Below are 17,001 nucleotides of genomic sequence, written 5' to 3'. Positions count from 1 at the left end.
AAAAAGTTATGCGTGATCAAAGTTTCTATCTCCATCTCCCTCGCACTCCCTTTACCTGAGTAACGGGTATCTGATAGTCGGGGCACCCGACTATAGCGTTCTCTCTTGTTTTTATTTAACTTCATTTATTACTAACATTTCATAGGTTGCACTTAAAATATTTCACTGCTCCGATCTTATAATTTATTCACTTCAATTGTTCTCATTCTTTCGGATCTCAAAAACGGACTGCCGCACTTGGGCTGAATTATTAATAATCAAACCTCGGCTTAAGAGATTTTATCTTCAAAAATTGATTAAGAGATTGACTCAAGAGAGTCGGAAAAATAGGATGATGAAATTTGGCAATTAAATCTGAAATCGAGATTCTGCCGGAAATCGGTGTTTACATTATCAAGCTTCGAGGGTCGCTTTGGGTCTCCGATGTTTAGAATATCGGCTGAGGATGTTTACAGAATCCGTTCAATGCGGAGTGTGAAATGATATGGGTGGGAACCAGTCGAAGGCGTAGTTGAATGAAATAGCTGACTACGGATTTATCTCGGAGTCAATTCTGAATTATTTGGAAATTGGGCTGGGCTCAAAGTAGGGGTGCAGAAACATCGAGTGAAACATCGATAACATCGATGTTTTCAAAACATCGAAACCATCAATGGTTCGTGACCACCATCGATGTTGACACTTGCGACCCCTTAAAGTATTGGGAGGTATGATTTTCAAATAATTATGTCAAAAACATGTTAAATAAGAAATACTTTTTACAGATGACTAATGACAACGAATTAAAATTGGTTGCAAAAAAATATTTCTGTGTACAAGCCTCGTCCTGTGAGTCTGAAAGGGTGTTCAGCAAAGCTGGACAAACTGTATCTGATTTTGCCTTTTATTTTTTTTTAAACATCGATGTTTCACTCGATGTTTTTTTTAAAAACATCGAAAACATCGATGGGCACGAACATCGATGTTTCTGCACCCCTAGCTCAAAGTTGTTTATAAATCGGGTAAGTGGCCCTAAGTAATGTGCTATATAACTTACATGCGTATTTTTCAATATGCCACCTCTAAAGATACATTAATATATATGACGGAGAATTAAAGGCATTTCCATGCAGGTCGTCATTGTTGGTCGCTTGATCGTTCGGCTTCAGGAGTTCCGTACCTAGTCCTGGCGGATGCAGCGAGCCTTCGTTGCCTTTGTTGCTTATTATTGTCTTTTAGATACACACGCGTAACCACTTCACGCCACGCTAAAAACCAGAAGAAGAACAAGAGAGACTAGATCTAGCAAAACATACGAAGCCACATACAGCCTCAGTTTGCAAACTGAGTCCCCATTCTACCAGACTTAGTATCTACCAACACAACCAATGGTCACATCTTAAAGTCTCATGCCTATCGATATGCTGCATTACTTCCTCTCCGACACGGCCACTCTGACATATACACTTCCTCGTGTCTACAATAAACAACTTTATAATTTTATTGAATACTTCAGAAAAACTTAACCAAATAATTTTTAATAATTTCAAATTCATATAATAGATTATAATTATATTTTTAAAATATCGTAGGTTCTTTTAACATATCTCGGCTTATATTCTCTGATAAACCATTTCTTGTATTTACATTTCCAAGTTCATATGGAAACTGTCTGTCAAGACATCTTGCAACACCACTGGGTCTCCGCAGACGACACCCGGCTGACTTATGGATTCTCGGCCGTGACAGACACAGTCGTCTTCTATAACCACACATTTTGATTTTTTTATGACCGGCTATGATCACACCTGATTTGCGAAAGAATGGAGCATCCGCTACCTGCTTTGGGATCTTTAGAAATAATTAGACAATACACGAAAACAAGGTCCATTCTGTGTGGCGTGTTCAACAAAAATATACAAAAAACAAAACTTTCCAAGCAAGAGGTCATTTAAACATTTTCAAATTATACATTAATCAGTTCAAATCATCAATTCGTAATCCAAGATACATAACTAGACTTCTATTGGCCAACACACAGCCGCACAATCCATCGCCAAACACATTGGCTTCACACATCTTCAAACAAATTAAATTGTCCATCGCCAAAAACATTGACTTCACGCATTTTATTAAGTTCCCTTTTCGTCAATCGCCCAACACATGAATTCACGAATTCATCAACTACATTGCTCGTCCATCGCCTAGCACTTGGCTTGCCTTGGCCTGAAAAACTTGCACTTTTCAGCGTTTACTTTTACGTTCGCAGCCCGCAGTCTCCTGAACACTTCCTTTAGGGTTTTCATGTGCTTCCGATAATATCGTCCAGATACGCGAAGGCGTGCGGCATTATTTCGGGTCCAATAACCTGGCCCAATGCCCGCTGGAATGTTGCCGCCGCGGAGTGCAGACCGAACGGCATCAGCTTCCACTGTGGCGGACAGTTGCATTTCTTCCGCCTGCAGGTCGCACATTAAATTCGAGAGGCAGAACCTGGCCGCCCCTCGGAGGCTGTGGCCAGCAGAACGTAAGCCGTTGATTTCGGCACTCCCCAGTGATCTGGACCCCCGCATCTGCGGCAGGCCTGGGTACGATTCATTACGTTGTGTGTTCGAGTCCTCCTGGCACCGCCTGCTCACCGCACCCTGGTCTGTTCTTGTCCTTGGCACTGGATGGCTCTGGACAAAATATACACACATAATATGTAAAATGACCTCCTGCGGAACGGTCACAAAATGTCTTTGAGTACACATAAGTGCTATCAGGGTATTTGTGATCTCCCTTATCGCACTTAAGAATGTTTTCCCAAATTAGGGGTAAACAAGACACTCCGTGGGTTATTAGAAATAAGATAATAATCCCAATTATAAGATTTTATGAGCTCGTGCATGTCACATTGTAAATCGATCCAGAGCCAGAATTTACGATCTGTTACCTAAACCATGCGAGGGAACAGTTGTTTGCACTTGTAATCTGTATGTGCAGGCCACTTGAGCCTCCAAATATAATCACTTAAAAATGTTTCCTACACTACACAAAGGACTTGTGCGGGGGTCAAAATATAGCTTTCCCGCCTAGGGCAAAACAGATGCGGTCTCTGCGAAGGCCATAGATATGAATAGAATACGAATCACACCAATGTTACTTGTTAAGAAACTTCATTAAATAAAAACAGTTTGAAATTAAAACTTAGCAAATGTAGACGTCTTTTATTAGAACGCTCTAACAGTGTTCTTTAATGGCCTTAAGTATTGTGCTGGTTTCAAGGGTAACTGGGGAGGACGGCGACGCTGGCGAGTCATTCGGTAGAGTGAATTGGTTGGGTGGCGGGTGAGGCTTGAAGACGTTTTCCAAGTGATGGGCAAAGGTGTTAGCTCTTTCTTCGTCACTGCGCGCCCAGGCACCTGTTTGTAATCGAATTGGCCAATCGGGATCTATTGGTGGTTGCATGTTTGGGTGAGCTCTCCATAGTGGGAATTTATTAGTCGTCGGGGATAGTTTCGCAATGTAGGCCCGTTGGGCCTGGTTCTTTTCGGTAGAGAGGGCCTTCGACAATTTTCGAGATGCTTCATTAAGTCTTTTCTTAGTAGCTGGGGACCGATGAGTCTGCCAGTCTCTGCGAAGTCTTCGTTTTTCAAGTAGGAGAGACTCGATATGGATACTTAAGCGTCCAGTTCTTAGCGGGTTTGTGGCTGAGGGTTCTGGCGTAGAAAGTTTGGCGGCAGAGGACATTACGTCAGTGAGGTGTTTAAGCGACTTATCAATGTCGGATTCAGAGGAAACGATCCTGCCGGGAAACACTCACAGGATACTTGAATCGTACCTTTACAACAGAGCCTTCGCCGTGAGATGCAACACTACAACATCCGACGACTACGTTATAGAGGCTGGAGTTCCCCAGGGTAGCGCCCTTGGTCCAACTCTATTTCTCCTCTACACCGCAGATATCCCCACGAACGAGCGGCTAACTACTTCTACATTCGCAGACGATACCGCGATCATAAGTCGGTCCAAATGCCCAATTCAGGCAACAGCACTACTAGCTGATCATCTCGTTGTAGTGGAGAGGTGGTTATCAGACTGGCGTATAAAAATAAATGCGCAAAAGTGTAAACATATAACGTTTACTCTTAACAGACAAACGTGTCCCCCGCTAACCCTGAATAACACGCCACTTCCACAAGCTGACGATGTTACGTACCTTGGCATCCACCTAGACAGGAGACTTACATGGCGGAGACATATCGAAGCTAAGAAAATTCACCTAAAGCTAAAATCAAACAGTCTCCATTGGCTTATAAACGCGCGCTCCCCCCTCTGCCTGGACTTCAAGGTCCTGCTCTACAACTCAACGCTTAAGCCAGTCTGAACCTACGGCTCCCAATTGTGGGGAAACGCGAGCAGCAGCAACATCGACATTATTCAGCGAGCACAATCAAAAATTCTGAGCACCTTGGTATGTTCGGAACGACAACATCCACAGAGATCTTGGCATTCTACCCGTAAAAGAGCCAAGCTAACTTCTCATCCAAACCAGCTCGCCACACACACGCAAACTCCATCCAATAAGATGTAAGATGTGCGAAATATTCTTGCGGGGTGATTTGATTTCCAGAGCTGGTTAGGTTGAGCGTTCCTTTGGCTGTAGCGTTTTTCGGGTTTGGCAATCACAATTAGTCATTTATGAGATGATCCGATGCCTCTGAGTCTAGGATAAACTCAACATCAACAACATCAGCTCCGTATGTAGTGCCGTTGAAACCACTGCTGTTGTTGTTGCTGCCTTTCCTTTCCATTATGTTCAAAGGAATTTTGATTTCCCTGCCTTTTAAAAAATAAACAATCCTTTTTGAAATTGTCTAATTTGCAGACCGAACGGCATCAGCTTAAACTGTGGCGGACAGTTGCATTTCTTCCGCCTGCAGGTCGCACATTAATTTCGAGAGGCAGAACCTGGCCGCCCCTCGGAGGCTGTGGCCAGCAGAACGTAAGCCGTTGATTTCGGCACTCCCCAGTGATCTGGACCCCCGCATCTGCGGCAGGCCTGGTTAGGATTCATTACGTTGTGTGTTCGAGTCCTCCTGGCACCGCCTGCTCACCGCACCCTGGTCTGTTCTTGTCCTTGGCACTGGATGGCTCTGGACTTGCTGCTTATGGGGATTGTTATCCAGCTCAAACTTCTTCCTTTGCTGGTCGAGTTCTTTAAACTCGTCTGCCTGCGCCATCAAGGTGTTAAATGTCAACACTCGTACGGCTGAATGAACATCCGGAGTGCCGGCGTGCTGTTTTCTTTTATTCTGTCTAAAATTTCCTTGGCAGACATGTTCAGTGGTCGCATCAGGGTCTGAATGCCCACCATGAAATCCTTGAAGCTTTCCCCGTAGGCTGCTTCCTTTGCCTGACCTGATCCGTCAGCTTCGCCATTAATCCTCGAGGAAGAAAGTAGTTTTGAAAGCTGTAGATGAAGTCTCCCCAGGTATCCCAGTGCCGATTGTTGGCTATGAACCACTTCAAGGCTCTGCCGTGTAGAAGCTCCGGCATTGCTCGTGGGCTCAGATTTATGACGAGACCGTACGTCACGACTGACCACTTTACTTGTTCCAAAAACTCCAAGGGCTTGTCGTTTTCTTCGTAGCGAAAGTTCCAAGCCTGGCTACCTTTTTGTAGACTGCTTTACTTCCTTTCCCGGCTACTCTCCCGCTGTCGGACGTTGCTTGCGATGCTCAACACATCTAAGCTCGCTATCAAGCCCTCGGCACTCGGGGTTGTAAGCTTGAATTTTGGTGTGGGTAGTTTCCGGAATTTCCTTTCCAGGCCAGTTACCAAGTCAGCGATATCAGGCTCCTCTGCCGTCTGGTCTACGAAGTCTCTCAGAGTATTCCTCCCAGAACTTGGCTCACCTCGTCAAAATCTACCTTCCGAGATTATAAATCCAGGACTTTCCTTCTTTACTAAAAATGCAGGACTAGCAAATGGTCTGATAAGTTTATACTCGGTTAATTCGCTAATTCTAGCACGTACTAACTCCCTACACACACGCGTTTGCGGACTGCCTTCGATAAAAGATTTTGAGTGATTGCTTTAGAAATGATATTCAGTTTTTTTTAATGTTCGACCATTTCAGTTACTATGTTATCAAAATTAGTAGGTTTAACGGTTTCGCAAACCGCTCGTACAGACCGATCGGTATGTACAAATAAAAAGAATGCTGAGTCCACAAAAAATCGTAAACTCAAATTTGCCAAAAGTACCGAAAACTTTAGGCAACACACGAACATCCGAAAACAGATTTGCCGAAGAAGACAAGGGTCAGGCGCCTCAAGTCATGAAAGCTGTAAAGCCACCGCCAATATATATTAGGAAACACAACAGTGTTGATCTGATCAATAAGCTTAAACAAGTAATCGGGCCTAACCACTTCTATATCAGCAGCCTAAAATGAGGAAACATATTAGAAACAAAACTCCAGGTTAACAATGAAGACAACTTCCGTTCTGTAACAAGATATCTCGACAATGAGCTTATCAATTACTACACTTACCAACTAAAAAGTTAGAAAGGCCTAGAAGTTGTACTTAAAGGTATAGAATCGACTGTTGCGGTAGCAGAAATAGCTGAAGGCCTCATGGAAAAGCACTTCGTGAACAACAGGGATAAAATTCCTCAACCACTGTTTTAGATTGAGCTGGCCCCAGAGACGAAACCTATTTTCAATCTACAATATCTCCATCACCGAAGAATCACCGTAGAGGAACCGCATAAGCGGAACGGCCCCGTACTGTGTACAAACTGCCAGGAGTTCGGGCATACAAGAATCTACTGCACCCTGCGACCAGTTTGTGTCGCCTTTGGAGATTTGCATTGCATTGAAGCATGCATGGGAAACAAAGAAGACCCTACTCTGAGGAAATGCAGTAACTGTGGGGGAAATCATACTGCAAAATACCGGGCTGTCCCGTCTACAAAGAACTCAAGAGCCGCCTAAATCAGAGACGCAGTAATCCATTCGCCGCTCAACACTCTGCCCAAACAAACATCTTCACCCCATCAAGAACCACTCCTGGTGTCTCCTTTGCCAACGCACTCCGCTACCCTGGGATCTCACAAACATCTACCGCCCGGCCTGCAGCATTGCGTCCACAGCCACCCATACCAAACCTAAATGATTTTCCGCTCTTAAGCCAAAATGGCCAAAATGGCCAAAATGGCCAAAATGGCCTTCTACGCAGCAAAACCAAACTCTTCCTCCACAAACACTTAGCGGTTTAGAATCTACACTAGCTACTCTTGCAAACGTCATGATGACGATTCAAAGTTCCCTTCAAGAACTACTGCGAAACCAGAGCCTTCTAATGGAACTGCTGATCAAACAAAAGTCTGTATAAAAGGACTCCTTAAGAATATGCTTCTGGAACGCAAACGGCGTTTCCCGGCACAAAAACGAACTCCTACAGTTCCTAAAAAGCCACAATATCGATATCATGCTACTTTCTGAAACCCATCTAACTAATAAAAACTACTTCCATATCATCGGATATATATTCCACGCGACCAACCACCCGGACGGTAAATCACATGGAGGTACCGGTATACTCATAAAACAACGCATAAAACATCATCCCTTGGAGACATTCGCTACTAACTACCTGCAGGCCACATCCCTACGTATAAACCTAATTGATGGCCCACTTACCCTATCCGCCATATATTGCCCCCCAAGCTTCAGTATTGCAGAAAATGAGTTTATGAATTTCTACAACTCACTAGGACGCTGCTTTAAAACTCCTGGTAATAAGCTTGACTTTGTCTCACCAGCCAGGCCTACATACTAGCCCACAGATCCAAATAAACAACCTGACATTATCGATCTCGCTGTTATTAGAAGAGTTTCGCACAGGCTGATAAACGTAAAAACCTTAGAAGAGCTTACATCGGACCGTTCGCTAATTCTCCTCTGTCTATCTGAACAGCCGCAGCTTCTGGAACGCCCCCAACATCAAACAAAACAAACTGGCTGAAGTACAAAAAATATGTAAGTGCACACATCGAACTTGATCCTGAAAGGGAGATAACTCCCTTTAAACCAAATAGTGATTCTAATTGTGTTTATAAAAAAATGACTCAAGAAAGTTCTTACTGGGTCGAGTTACAAAAGAAAGGTAGTTGGATATTTAAGGTTTCAGAACCAACAAAGGCTAGGATGCAATGTAATAATTTTTCACAAGAATTAAAAGATCTTCCGGAGCAAGGAATTCTTACTATAGTATCTGGCTGCACTATAAGAACAGATGACAAAATATTAATAGCCCATTATAGTATTAAGTCAGAAAATTATGAGCCAATAGCAGTTTCTTATGTAAGTAACATAAGTAAGACTCCAAGTATTGTTTGGAATCCATTAACATTACCTGTCATCAACCATAATGAAGAAATAAATAAATTAAGAAATGATTTAAAAGAAATAAGAGAAATATGAAATAAAAGGACTGAATTTTCATCATATTTCAGGCCACGCTGCCTTAATCATAGGATTAATAATCATGCTAGTTTTAGTCCTATATATGATAAGACGAATTAATGTAGCAAGGCGCATGCAAGCCATAGTTCTTCCTGGCCCTTGGCAGAATGTTCAAGCATGAACACGTCTAAATAAAGGTATAGCAAGCACTTGTATAAAACAAAATATACACACATAATATGTAAAATGACCTCCTGCGGAACGGTTACAAAATGTCTTTGAGTACACATAAGTGCTATCAGGGTATTTGTGATCTCCCTTATCGCACTTAAGAATGTTTTCCCAAATTAGGGGTAAACAAGACATTCCGTGGGTTATTAGAAATAAGATAATAATCCCAATTATAAGATTTTATGAGCTCGTGCATGTCACATTGTAAATCGACGGCGACGCTGGCGAGTCATTCGGCAGAGTGAATTGGTTGGGTGGCGGGTGAGGCTTAAAGACGTTTTCCAAGTGATGGGCAAAGGTGTTAGCTCTTTCTTCGTCACTGCGCGCCCAGGCACCTGTTTGTAATTGAATTGGCCAATCGGGATCTATTGGTGGTTGCATGTTTGGGTGAGCTCTCCATAGTAGGAATTTATTACTCGTCGGGGATAGTTTCGCAATGTAGGCCCGTTGGGCCTGGTTCTTTTCGGTAGAGAGGGCCTTCGACAATTTTCGAGATGCTTCATAAAGTCTTTTCTTAGTAGCTGGGGACCGATGAGTCTGCCAGTCTCTGCGAAGTCTACGTTTTTCAAGTAGGAGAGACTCGATCTGGATACTTAAGCGTCCAGTTCTTAGCGGGTTTGTGGCTGAGGGTTCTGGCGTAGAAAGTTTGGCGGCAGAGGTGTTTAAGCGACTTATCAATGTCGGATTCAGAGGAAACGATCCTGCCGGGAAACACTCACAGGATACTTTTACAACAGAGCCTTCGCCGTGAGATGCAACCCTACAACATCCGACGACTACGCTATAGAGGCTGGAGTTCCCCAAGGTCGCGCCCTTGGTCCAACTCTATTTCTCCTCTACACCGCAGATATCCCCACGAACGAGCGGCTAACTACTTCTACATTCGCAGACGATACCGCGATCATAAGTCTGTCCAAATGCCCAATTCAGGCAATAGCACTACTAGCTGATCATCTCGTTGTAGTGGAGAGGTGGTTATCAGACTGGCGTATAAAAATAAATGCGCAAAAGTGTAAACATATAACGTTTACTCTTTACAGACAAACGTGTCCCCCGCTAACCCTGAATAACACGCCACTTCCACAAGCTGACGATGTTACGTACCTTGGCATCCACCTAGACAGGAGACTTACATGGCGGAGACATATCGAAGCTAAGAAAATTCACCTAAAGCTAAAATCAAACAGTCTCCATTGGCTTATAAACGCGCGCTCCCCCTCTTAAGCTTAAGCCAGTCTGAACCTACGGCTCCCAATTGTGGGGAAACGCGAGCAGCAGCAACATCGACATTATTCAGCGAGCACAATCAAAAATCCTGAGCACCTTGGTATGTTCGGAACGACAACATCCACAGAGATCTTGGCATTCTACCCGTAAAAGAGCCAAGTTAACTTCTCATCCAAACCAGCTCGCCACACACACACAAACTCCATCCAATAAGATGTAAGATGTGCGAAATATCCTTGCGGGGTGATTTGATTTCCAGAGCTGGTTAGGTTGAGCGTTCCTTTGGCTGTAGCGTTTTTCGGGTTTGGCAATCACAATTAGTCATTTATGAGATGATCCGATGCCTCTGAGTCTAGGATAAACTCAACATCAACAACATCAGCTCCGGATGTAGTGCCGTTGAAACCACTGCTGTTGTTGTTGCTGCCATTTAAGCCTGCCTTTCCTTTCCATTATGTTCAAAGGAATTTTGATTTCCCTGCCTTTTAAAAATTAAACAATCCTTTTTGAAATTGTCTAATTTCCCACAATGAAATAAGTCGGTTTTTGCTTGACATAAGGTTTCCTTCCAAATATTGGTCCTGCTTGATTGTAAAATTTACCCTTAAACTCCTTTTTTCCTATAGGCTGCAGAACTTTCGTACTAGTATCTTTGTTCATATTTTTAAGCTTTATATCCTGATCAAGAAGCCGTGAAGACAAATGGCAAAGTTAGTTAGGATAGAGGGTCTATAGTGGTAACTGGGTGGAAGAGTTAGAAGTAAATAAGAAACTTTGTCCATTTCGTTTAGCCTTGCTCCTGAAGCGAAAAGTTTGGTTATAAGGTCATCGAAAAAATTGAAGTGATAAAGAATCGAAGTATCACCGTATAATTTAAATCCCAAAAGCTTATTTTTCAGCGATGGAGCTAAGATTTTTTTTCGTAAATGGAATCTAAATTTGCCTATAAAAAGCGGCATCATCTACTATTGTGTTCAACAATGTCTAAATGAATACATTTATTTAAAATTGCCTGAAAACTAGCAAAACTAACATCAGATATGATCCGTTTTCATATTGGTAGCTTGAATTTTAGAAGCGACACAGTGATTGAATAAAATGGCATGGGACAGAGGGTCGCCAGGTGATACTCTGCAACTAATGAGTAGTTAACAAATTTCATTGGTTGCCCTAGGCACCCTGTAGCATTTATAGGCAATACGTCTTTCTTGATATTATGCAGAAGTAGACTTATGTGCTCCTGATTCTGTAAGTACAATTCTATCCTTGTCGATAAAAACTGAATAAAAAGCGAAAAATTGTTAAATTTCATATGAAAGGCTTCTTTAAAGAATTTATTTTTAAAATCTATATAATAAATATAAGATTAGAGCATTTTGGAGGTCTACAAGTATTTAAAAAATGAACTAAATAAGCTCCCTTCACTTTTGAAAATAAATCCACCCACAAAGCGTGTTCCAAGTTGCACGCTAGATGAGCTTTTTTCAAGGTTATATAGTATATGAAAATATATTATAGAAATCGTTTTCACAGTTGTTAAGAAAATTGCTTAAAAGTGGGCAAGCGTCTGAGTCGGCCCATAAAAAAAAGGCCTATAAAATTAAATTAGAAAATCTCGAAAATATAATAAAAATTGTATTTACAGTTTTTGAAACCAACAAATTTTCTGTCATTAAAAATACCAAATCAACGCTAACTTAAAAAAAAAAACGTAAAAAAAATTCTATTCAAGACCAAGACAACAACCAATACAAAAATATAACGCACAAAAAAACAACCTCACCGATCACAAATTTAACGCCAGCCTTTGAAAATATTTAAGCATTTCACTGAGCTATGCCAAGCCAAGAGATATTTTAAAAAATTTCTAAGCAATCGTACTAACTTTGAGGGAGGTTTCAATAAATTCTTATCTGCAGTTTCCTTCGAATTGAAACTGTTTCAGGATCACGTGGATAAGGATCACTTGATCCGTCCCAGACAACAAGCATCATAAAAATAACGCGTTTGTGAAGGGTAGGTTTTTCGAGTAGTATATGTGGATTTATTTTGGATAATGAGTTGGATAGGTTATAATTTGCTCTACAAGCTTCCACAAAGTTCCACTGGATTAAGTTATTTCGATATTTTTTATTCTTAGAACACGATTTCAAGAGCGTTGCCTAATTAACAGCAGTTCACAGTCGGCCTTTCCTGACAGTTCGCAGCGTCCTCTCGAAATTCGGGATATGATACGTTCTCCAAGTCATCTTCATCTGAGTCATCTGGCAGTTCGCACCAGCGCTTCATCTTGTTGGACGAGTACACCGACGTATAGTGCCTTTGCGATTGCTGTGCATGTGGGATATCTTCGTTTGGCAAAACCGTCTTGACGATAAAGGGACCTTAAAAGCGATGCTAAAATTTGCGTGATGTTCCTGTAATAAATGGCTCATTCTCAACCAACACAAGATCACTAAGGCTGTACATGGTTGAATGTCTGGCATCTCAATGTTCTTGACAGCACCTCGATGATATTTCTTTCGTTTCTTTTTTACACATAATTTTAAAATATTTATATAATAGATACTGTATCTCTCTCACTATTCGCTTAACTCGATTTAGCACTAGGAAAAACTGAAAAATTTTACATACGAATAGAATATTATTGTTCATATCTTATGTGGTTGACCCTCGATTGCTGGAGGTTATTTGTTGGGTTAACGCACACGTGGGTTTAAACAAAAAAGATAAAACCACGAAAGGCTCGAGCGGTTCATCTTAGCGATTAGTAGTATGTAAACAGAGCGCAATGTTTTTAGACTTTCAATATCTAGGCAACAGTTATAAATACAATACTTCCGTTAATAATAGTTTGACTTTACTCGAAACGTACCATTGCATCGGAAATTTGTTGGCGCAATTAGTTCCGTGGGAAACGTTCGGTTTGCGATTTGCGACACCATTTTGGGGTTAAATTTATTTTGGGCATGTTTTTGTATGTTGGCTGTTAGTCACGAATACATTTACCAAGTGGAGCACAAGCACGAAACGAGACGAATTGTTTGTAAAACAAAATGTAACTCAAATGTTTATTGTATAGCTACCAAAAAACAAACAAAATAGAGAAATAAAGCCAAGGCTTTAGCGACAATGTGTGTAAATTTGGCTACGGGTTAAACACTCTGTTTATTCATCTATCACAATCATAGTAAGGCATAAGAAAAACATAAAATACTGTTTTGCAAACTGAAAGGGGACAAAGAACAATCGGGAAGTTCTACAAGATCTGGGATGATTGCAAATGAATTCTTTTTTTTTGCTTGACTTATTTCCGGAAGCTGATTTGAAACAAATATCGGCAACGCGCAACATAAATAACAACAATAATTAGATAGCAACGACTAAAATTATTTAAAGTAATCTATTCATTTTGTTTCATTAAATGTCTGCGAATGGTTTAGCTGATTTTAAGTTGGTTGTTTTGTAGTAAAGTGTATTTTGTGTGGCTGGATGTATGCCATTTTGGGGACGGCGGGCGATCTTAGACCTTGGCCTGTTCCACCATATCGATGTTGACCTTGTAGAACACATTGGGGTTAGTATTCGGACTGGCCGAAGCCGAGGCCGGGAATGTCCACGTTATCAACACTGCTGATAGCACCGCCAGCGGAAGCGCCATCCAAGTGGCCATACAGCTGGTTGAGCACATCATGCAGACGCTTCACACTCTTCTTGTTGGGCTTGATCAAGATGGCCTGGAAGTTGACGGGCAGGCCGTACCTCAGCACGAATTCCACAAACACACGCAGCGCCTTCACATGGATCAAGGCGCAAAAGGCCTCGCTGAAGTTCACCTTTAGCCAACGAGCCAACGAAGTTTTCGGCCACCTTCTTGAAGAGGGTCACGTTGAAGAGGCAGTAGTCGCTGTCCTCCTGGATGAGCTGCGACGAGCGGGGAACGATCATGTCGGTGATCTTCTCGTAGTTGGTCAGCCAGTCGTTGGCCATGACCTTGGGCACAATAACCAGCAGGGTGGTCAGATATTCCGAATCCAGAATTAAGTGCTCCTTCTTGGCCAAATCAGCCAGATTCCTGGTCAGCAAGCTGCCAGTCTTCTTCTTTTCCAGGTTCTGCAGATTTCCCTAGAGGTTGTTGTAGGCCTGTGACTTGGTCTTCAAATCGCCATCAATCTGACCGATCTGCTTAGAGATAATGTCGGCGATGTTGCGCAGCGACTGCTTGATCGGGTACTTGGCCATATCCCATTGGAAGCGGGTCAAGTACTGCGGCAGTTCAGTGTTTTTGGCCATCAGGTTGATGGCCACCTCGCCCAAGTAGTTGACCACCTTGCGGGTGATCTGCTCCACATAGGTGTCCAGCTTGCCCAGGTCGTCGAAGAGGCCCACCAGTTGGTCCAAGGTGCCCACCTTCAGGTCTAGTATATGGAACTTGTAGTTATTGCACAGGTTGTGTTGCTTGCTGGTCAGGTTGTTAATGGTGTCGTACGTCTGCTGGCAGACCATCATCTTGATGGTTTTTAGCGGCTCTGGTTAGTTGCAAACGAAACAAGTGTGCTTTTTGTGCTATATGAAATCAGCGAGCTGCGTTTTTCTCTGCCAAAAATCAGCGCAAATCGACCGCCGCCATCCACAAATGCGAACAAAATTGTGTGTGAAGGGTGTATCAATTCTACGTCTGTTAGCATCTTCTGATTCTGGCTTTGGATCGCGTTGGTGTTCTTTTGAATATCTCGGCGCTCCTATTTTTCAGGAGCTAAAATGGAGAGCATTTAGTACTACTACTTACCATTGTATTGATACTCCACTGGATTGATCGGTTGTTTTCATCCCAACGCTTTTCATTTTCATTTGAAGGCAATAACATTGACAAAATTATTCGATTCGTTCGCTCTGCATGACCATTGGCTCTCGGTAATCTGACGGCATTAAGAAACCCATACGAAAACTCTCAGAAGCTTCCGGTGCGACTAAAAGTTTTCTATTTTCTGAAGCAGATAATTTGTCTCTGGGCTGACTACGAGAGTTAATGCATATTTGCGTAATTCCGGCAGTTCGAAATGTCGATTTACAGGCCAATTTATATCCGAGTCTATCAAGAACAGAGGCCTGCCGAACCAGATGGACGTTGTAAGCTCCTCAACGTCACATCCACGGGACACTATGTCTGCTGGATTAACTTTCGTGGGAACGTGTCTCCAAGTTTTGTTCTCCAAGCACTCCTGAATCTGTGCGACCCGGCTTGACACAAAAATTGACAACGACGAAGGATGTGTTTTGATCCAGTGTAATGTGATTTCGGAGTCTGTCTGTAGGAAAACATTCTCAATGGGACCATTTAGCAATGGCCTGACACGATTATACAGACCTGCCAAAAGGTGAGCTGCGCATAGCTCAAGGCGAGTCAAAGTTTTCGTCTTGAGGGGAGCTACTTTTGATTTGGCTGTCAATAAAGACACTTTTAAACCTTCAGCAGTTTGAGTACGAACGAAGATGCACGCTCCATACGCTCGCATGTAAGCGTCAGCGAAACCATATATTTAAATCGGAACTTGCGGATCTGTGTGGACGAATCGCGATACCTTAATTTTTGGCGGCTGCAAAAGCGTTGCTTTAAAAGTATTCCACAAAGCAAGCAACTGCATTGGTAGCGAGTCGTCGCAATCTAGCTTTCGAAGCTACAGCTCCTGCAACAACATCTTTGCTCTTGTGACTAAAGGACACAAGAGGCCAAGTGGATCGAAAAGTCGAGCAGTCCCCTACAAAATATTTTGTTTTGTCGCGCGAAAATCCAGGAAAGAGTCATCCAACCGAAAGTGGAAGTAATCTTTAACCGGTAACCAAACCACGCCAAGGGACTTAGTAACGCCTGAGCCTGCCGTAAGTGGCATTACAGCGCTATCAGATGCGGACAACTCTGGGCAGTTTCAAAAACACTTTCCAAGTTCAAATCCTGCCTGTGGCAAAACCTGAGAAACTTTGTCACGAAGGCCTTGCAGCATCCGGCGCCAGTAAACAAATCGTCAACATAAAAATCTTTCTGAATAATCTGTGCTGCTGTTGGATAAGTTTCGCAACTTCGTTTTGTGAGCCAAGAGAATTTGTGTCTGATTTAAACGGCAAACGAACCGAAAGTCAAACTGTTGTTCACAAAGTTGCTGCTCAGGAGTATGGACTTTAGCCTTGGGCGGCAAGTCCTCCACAGACCAAAATTTCTGCTGGGATGTGTCAATTGACTCCAACGCTTTCTCCTGGCACGTCCTCTCTTGAAATTTGAAGTCTCTGAGAGAGCTAATCGGTCACAAAGTTTATTTGTGATCGTGAGTCGAGCAACGCTCGTGTCAATACAAACTCGCAACTTTTTGTTGAACGCTCACAACAGCAGTTCCAAGAATGAAAAAATTTAATTCAGTCGCATGCAAAAAATGCAAAGCGAAGCGGATAGAGTCTCCTGCGTGAGCGTGGGCTGAAAAGGGGGTGGCAACGTGAGATTAGTGTTTGCGGAATATATATGCAGCAACGTATGGTGTGAGGAATTTCACACTCTGCAGTGTTTCCCTTTTTGAAAGCTGAACTGAAAAAAAGTGTCAATACGTTGTCAAAAAAAATTAGGGAATCATTATCGTACATCCGCTTCAGGCTAGCAAGAGCATTGGGATAATTTTCCGCAGTGACTAGAAATGCCCTAACAGTTCCCAAAGCGGTGGAGACGCTAAACACGAAATTAAATGATTAAATTTAAATTAAAAAAGTTTCAAAAAGGCTTATACAAATTTTTTTTGTAAATTCGGAGTGTTTTTCGCTTAATGTTGGAAGAGCGACGCCGGGCAGGCAGCATTGAGGAGGGCGACTTGCACGCGGACCGGATTTTTTGACAGAAGAGGAGTAAAAAAAAAAAATTTTAATTGGCGTTTTTAAATTTTTTATTTAAACCCTACGGCAGTACTTTGCCGAACGCACGCACTGTAGCGAAGCACACGCCAACGCTCAAGCCTACTGAAAACCAACCGACAACCAGCGTTAAAGCAAACCAACGCGGCTAGCCGCTCAACTCCTAGACAAATGCAAATATATAAGCCTGATGCTGAATGGCGCGGGAAAATAAT

General features: G+C 42.5%; 1 pseudogene; it reads right to left on the bottom strand.

The window, feature by feature from the left end:
• Positions 1 to 13,236: 13,236 nt before the first annotated feature.
• LOC108037359 lies at positions 13,237 to 14,404 on the bottom strand (annotated as a pseudogene).
• Between the last annotated feature and the right edge of the window lie 2,597 nt (positions 14,405 to 17,001).

The sequence above is a fragment of the Drosophila rhopaloa genome, unplaced genomic scaffold (genome assembly GCF_018152115.1).
Source record: "Drosophila rhopaloa isolate 14029-0021.01 unplaced genomic scaffold, ASM1815211v1 contig_175, whole genome shotgun sequence".
Classification (NCBI taxonomy): domain Eukaryota; kingdom Metazoa; phylum Arthropoda; class Insecta; order Diptera; family Drosophilidae; genus Drosophila; species Drosophila rhopaloa.
The sequence above is the reverse complement of the archived record's forward strand: the minus strand, read 5'-3'. Positions and strand labels throughout refer to the sequence as shown.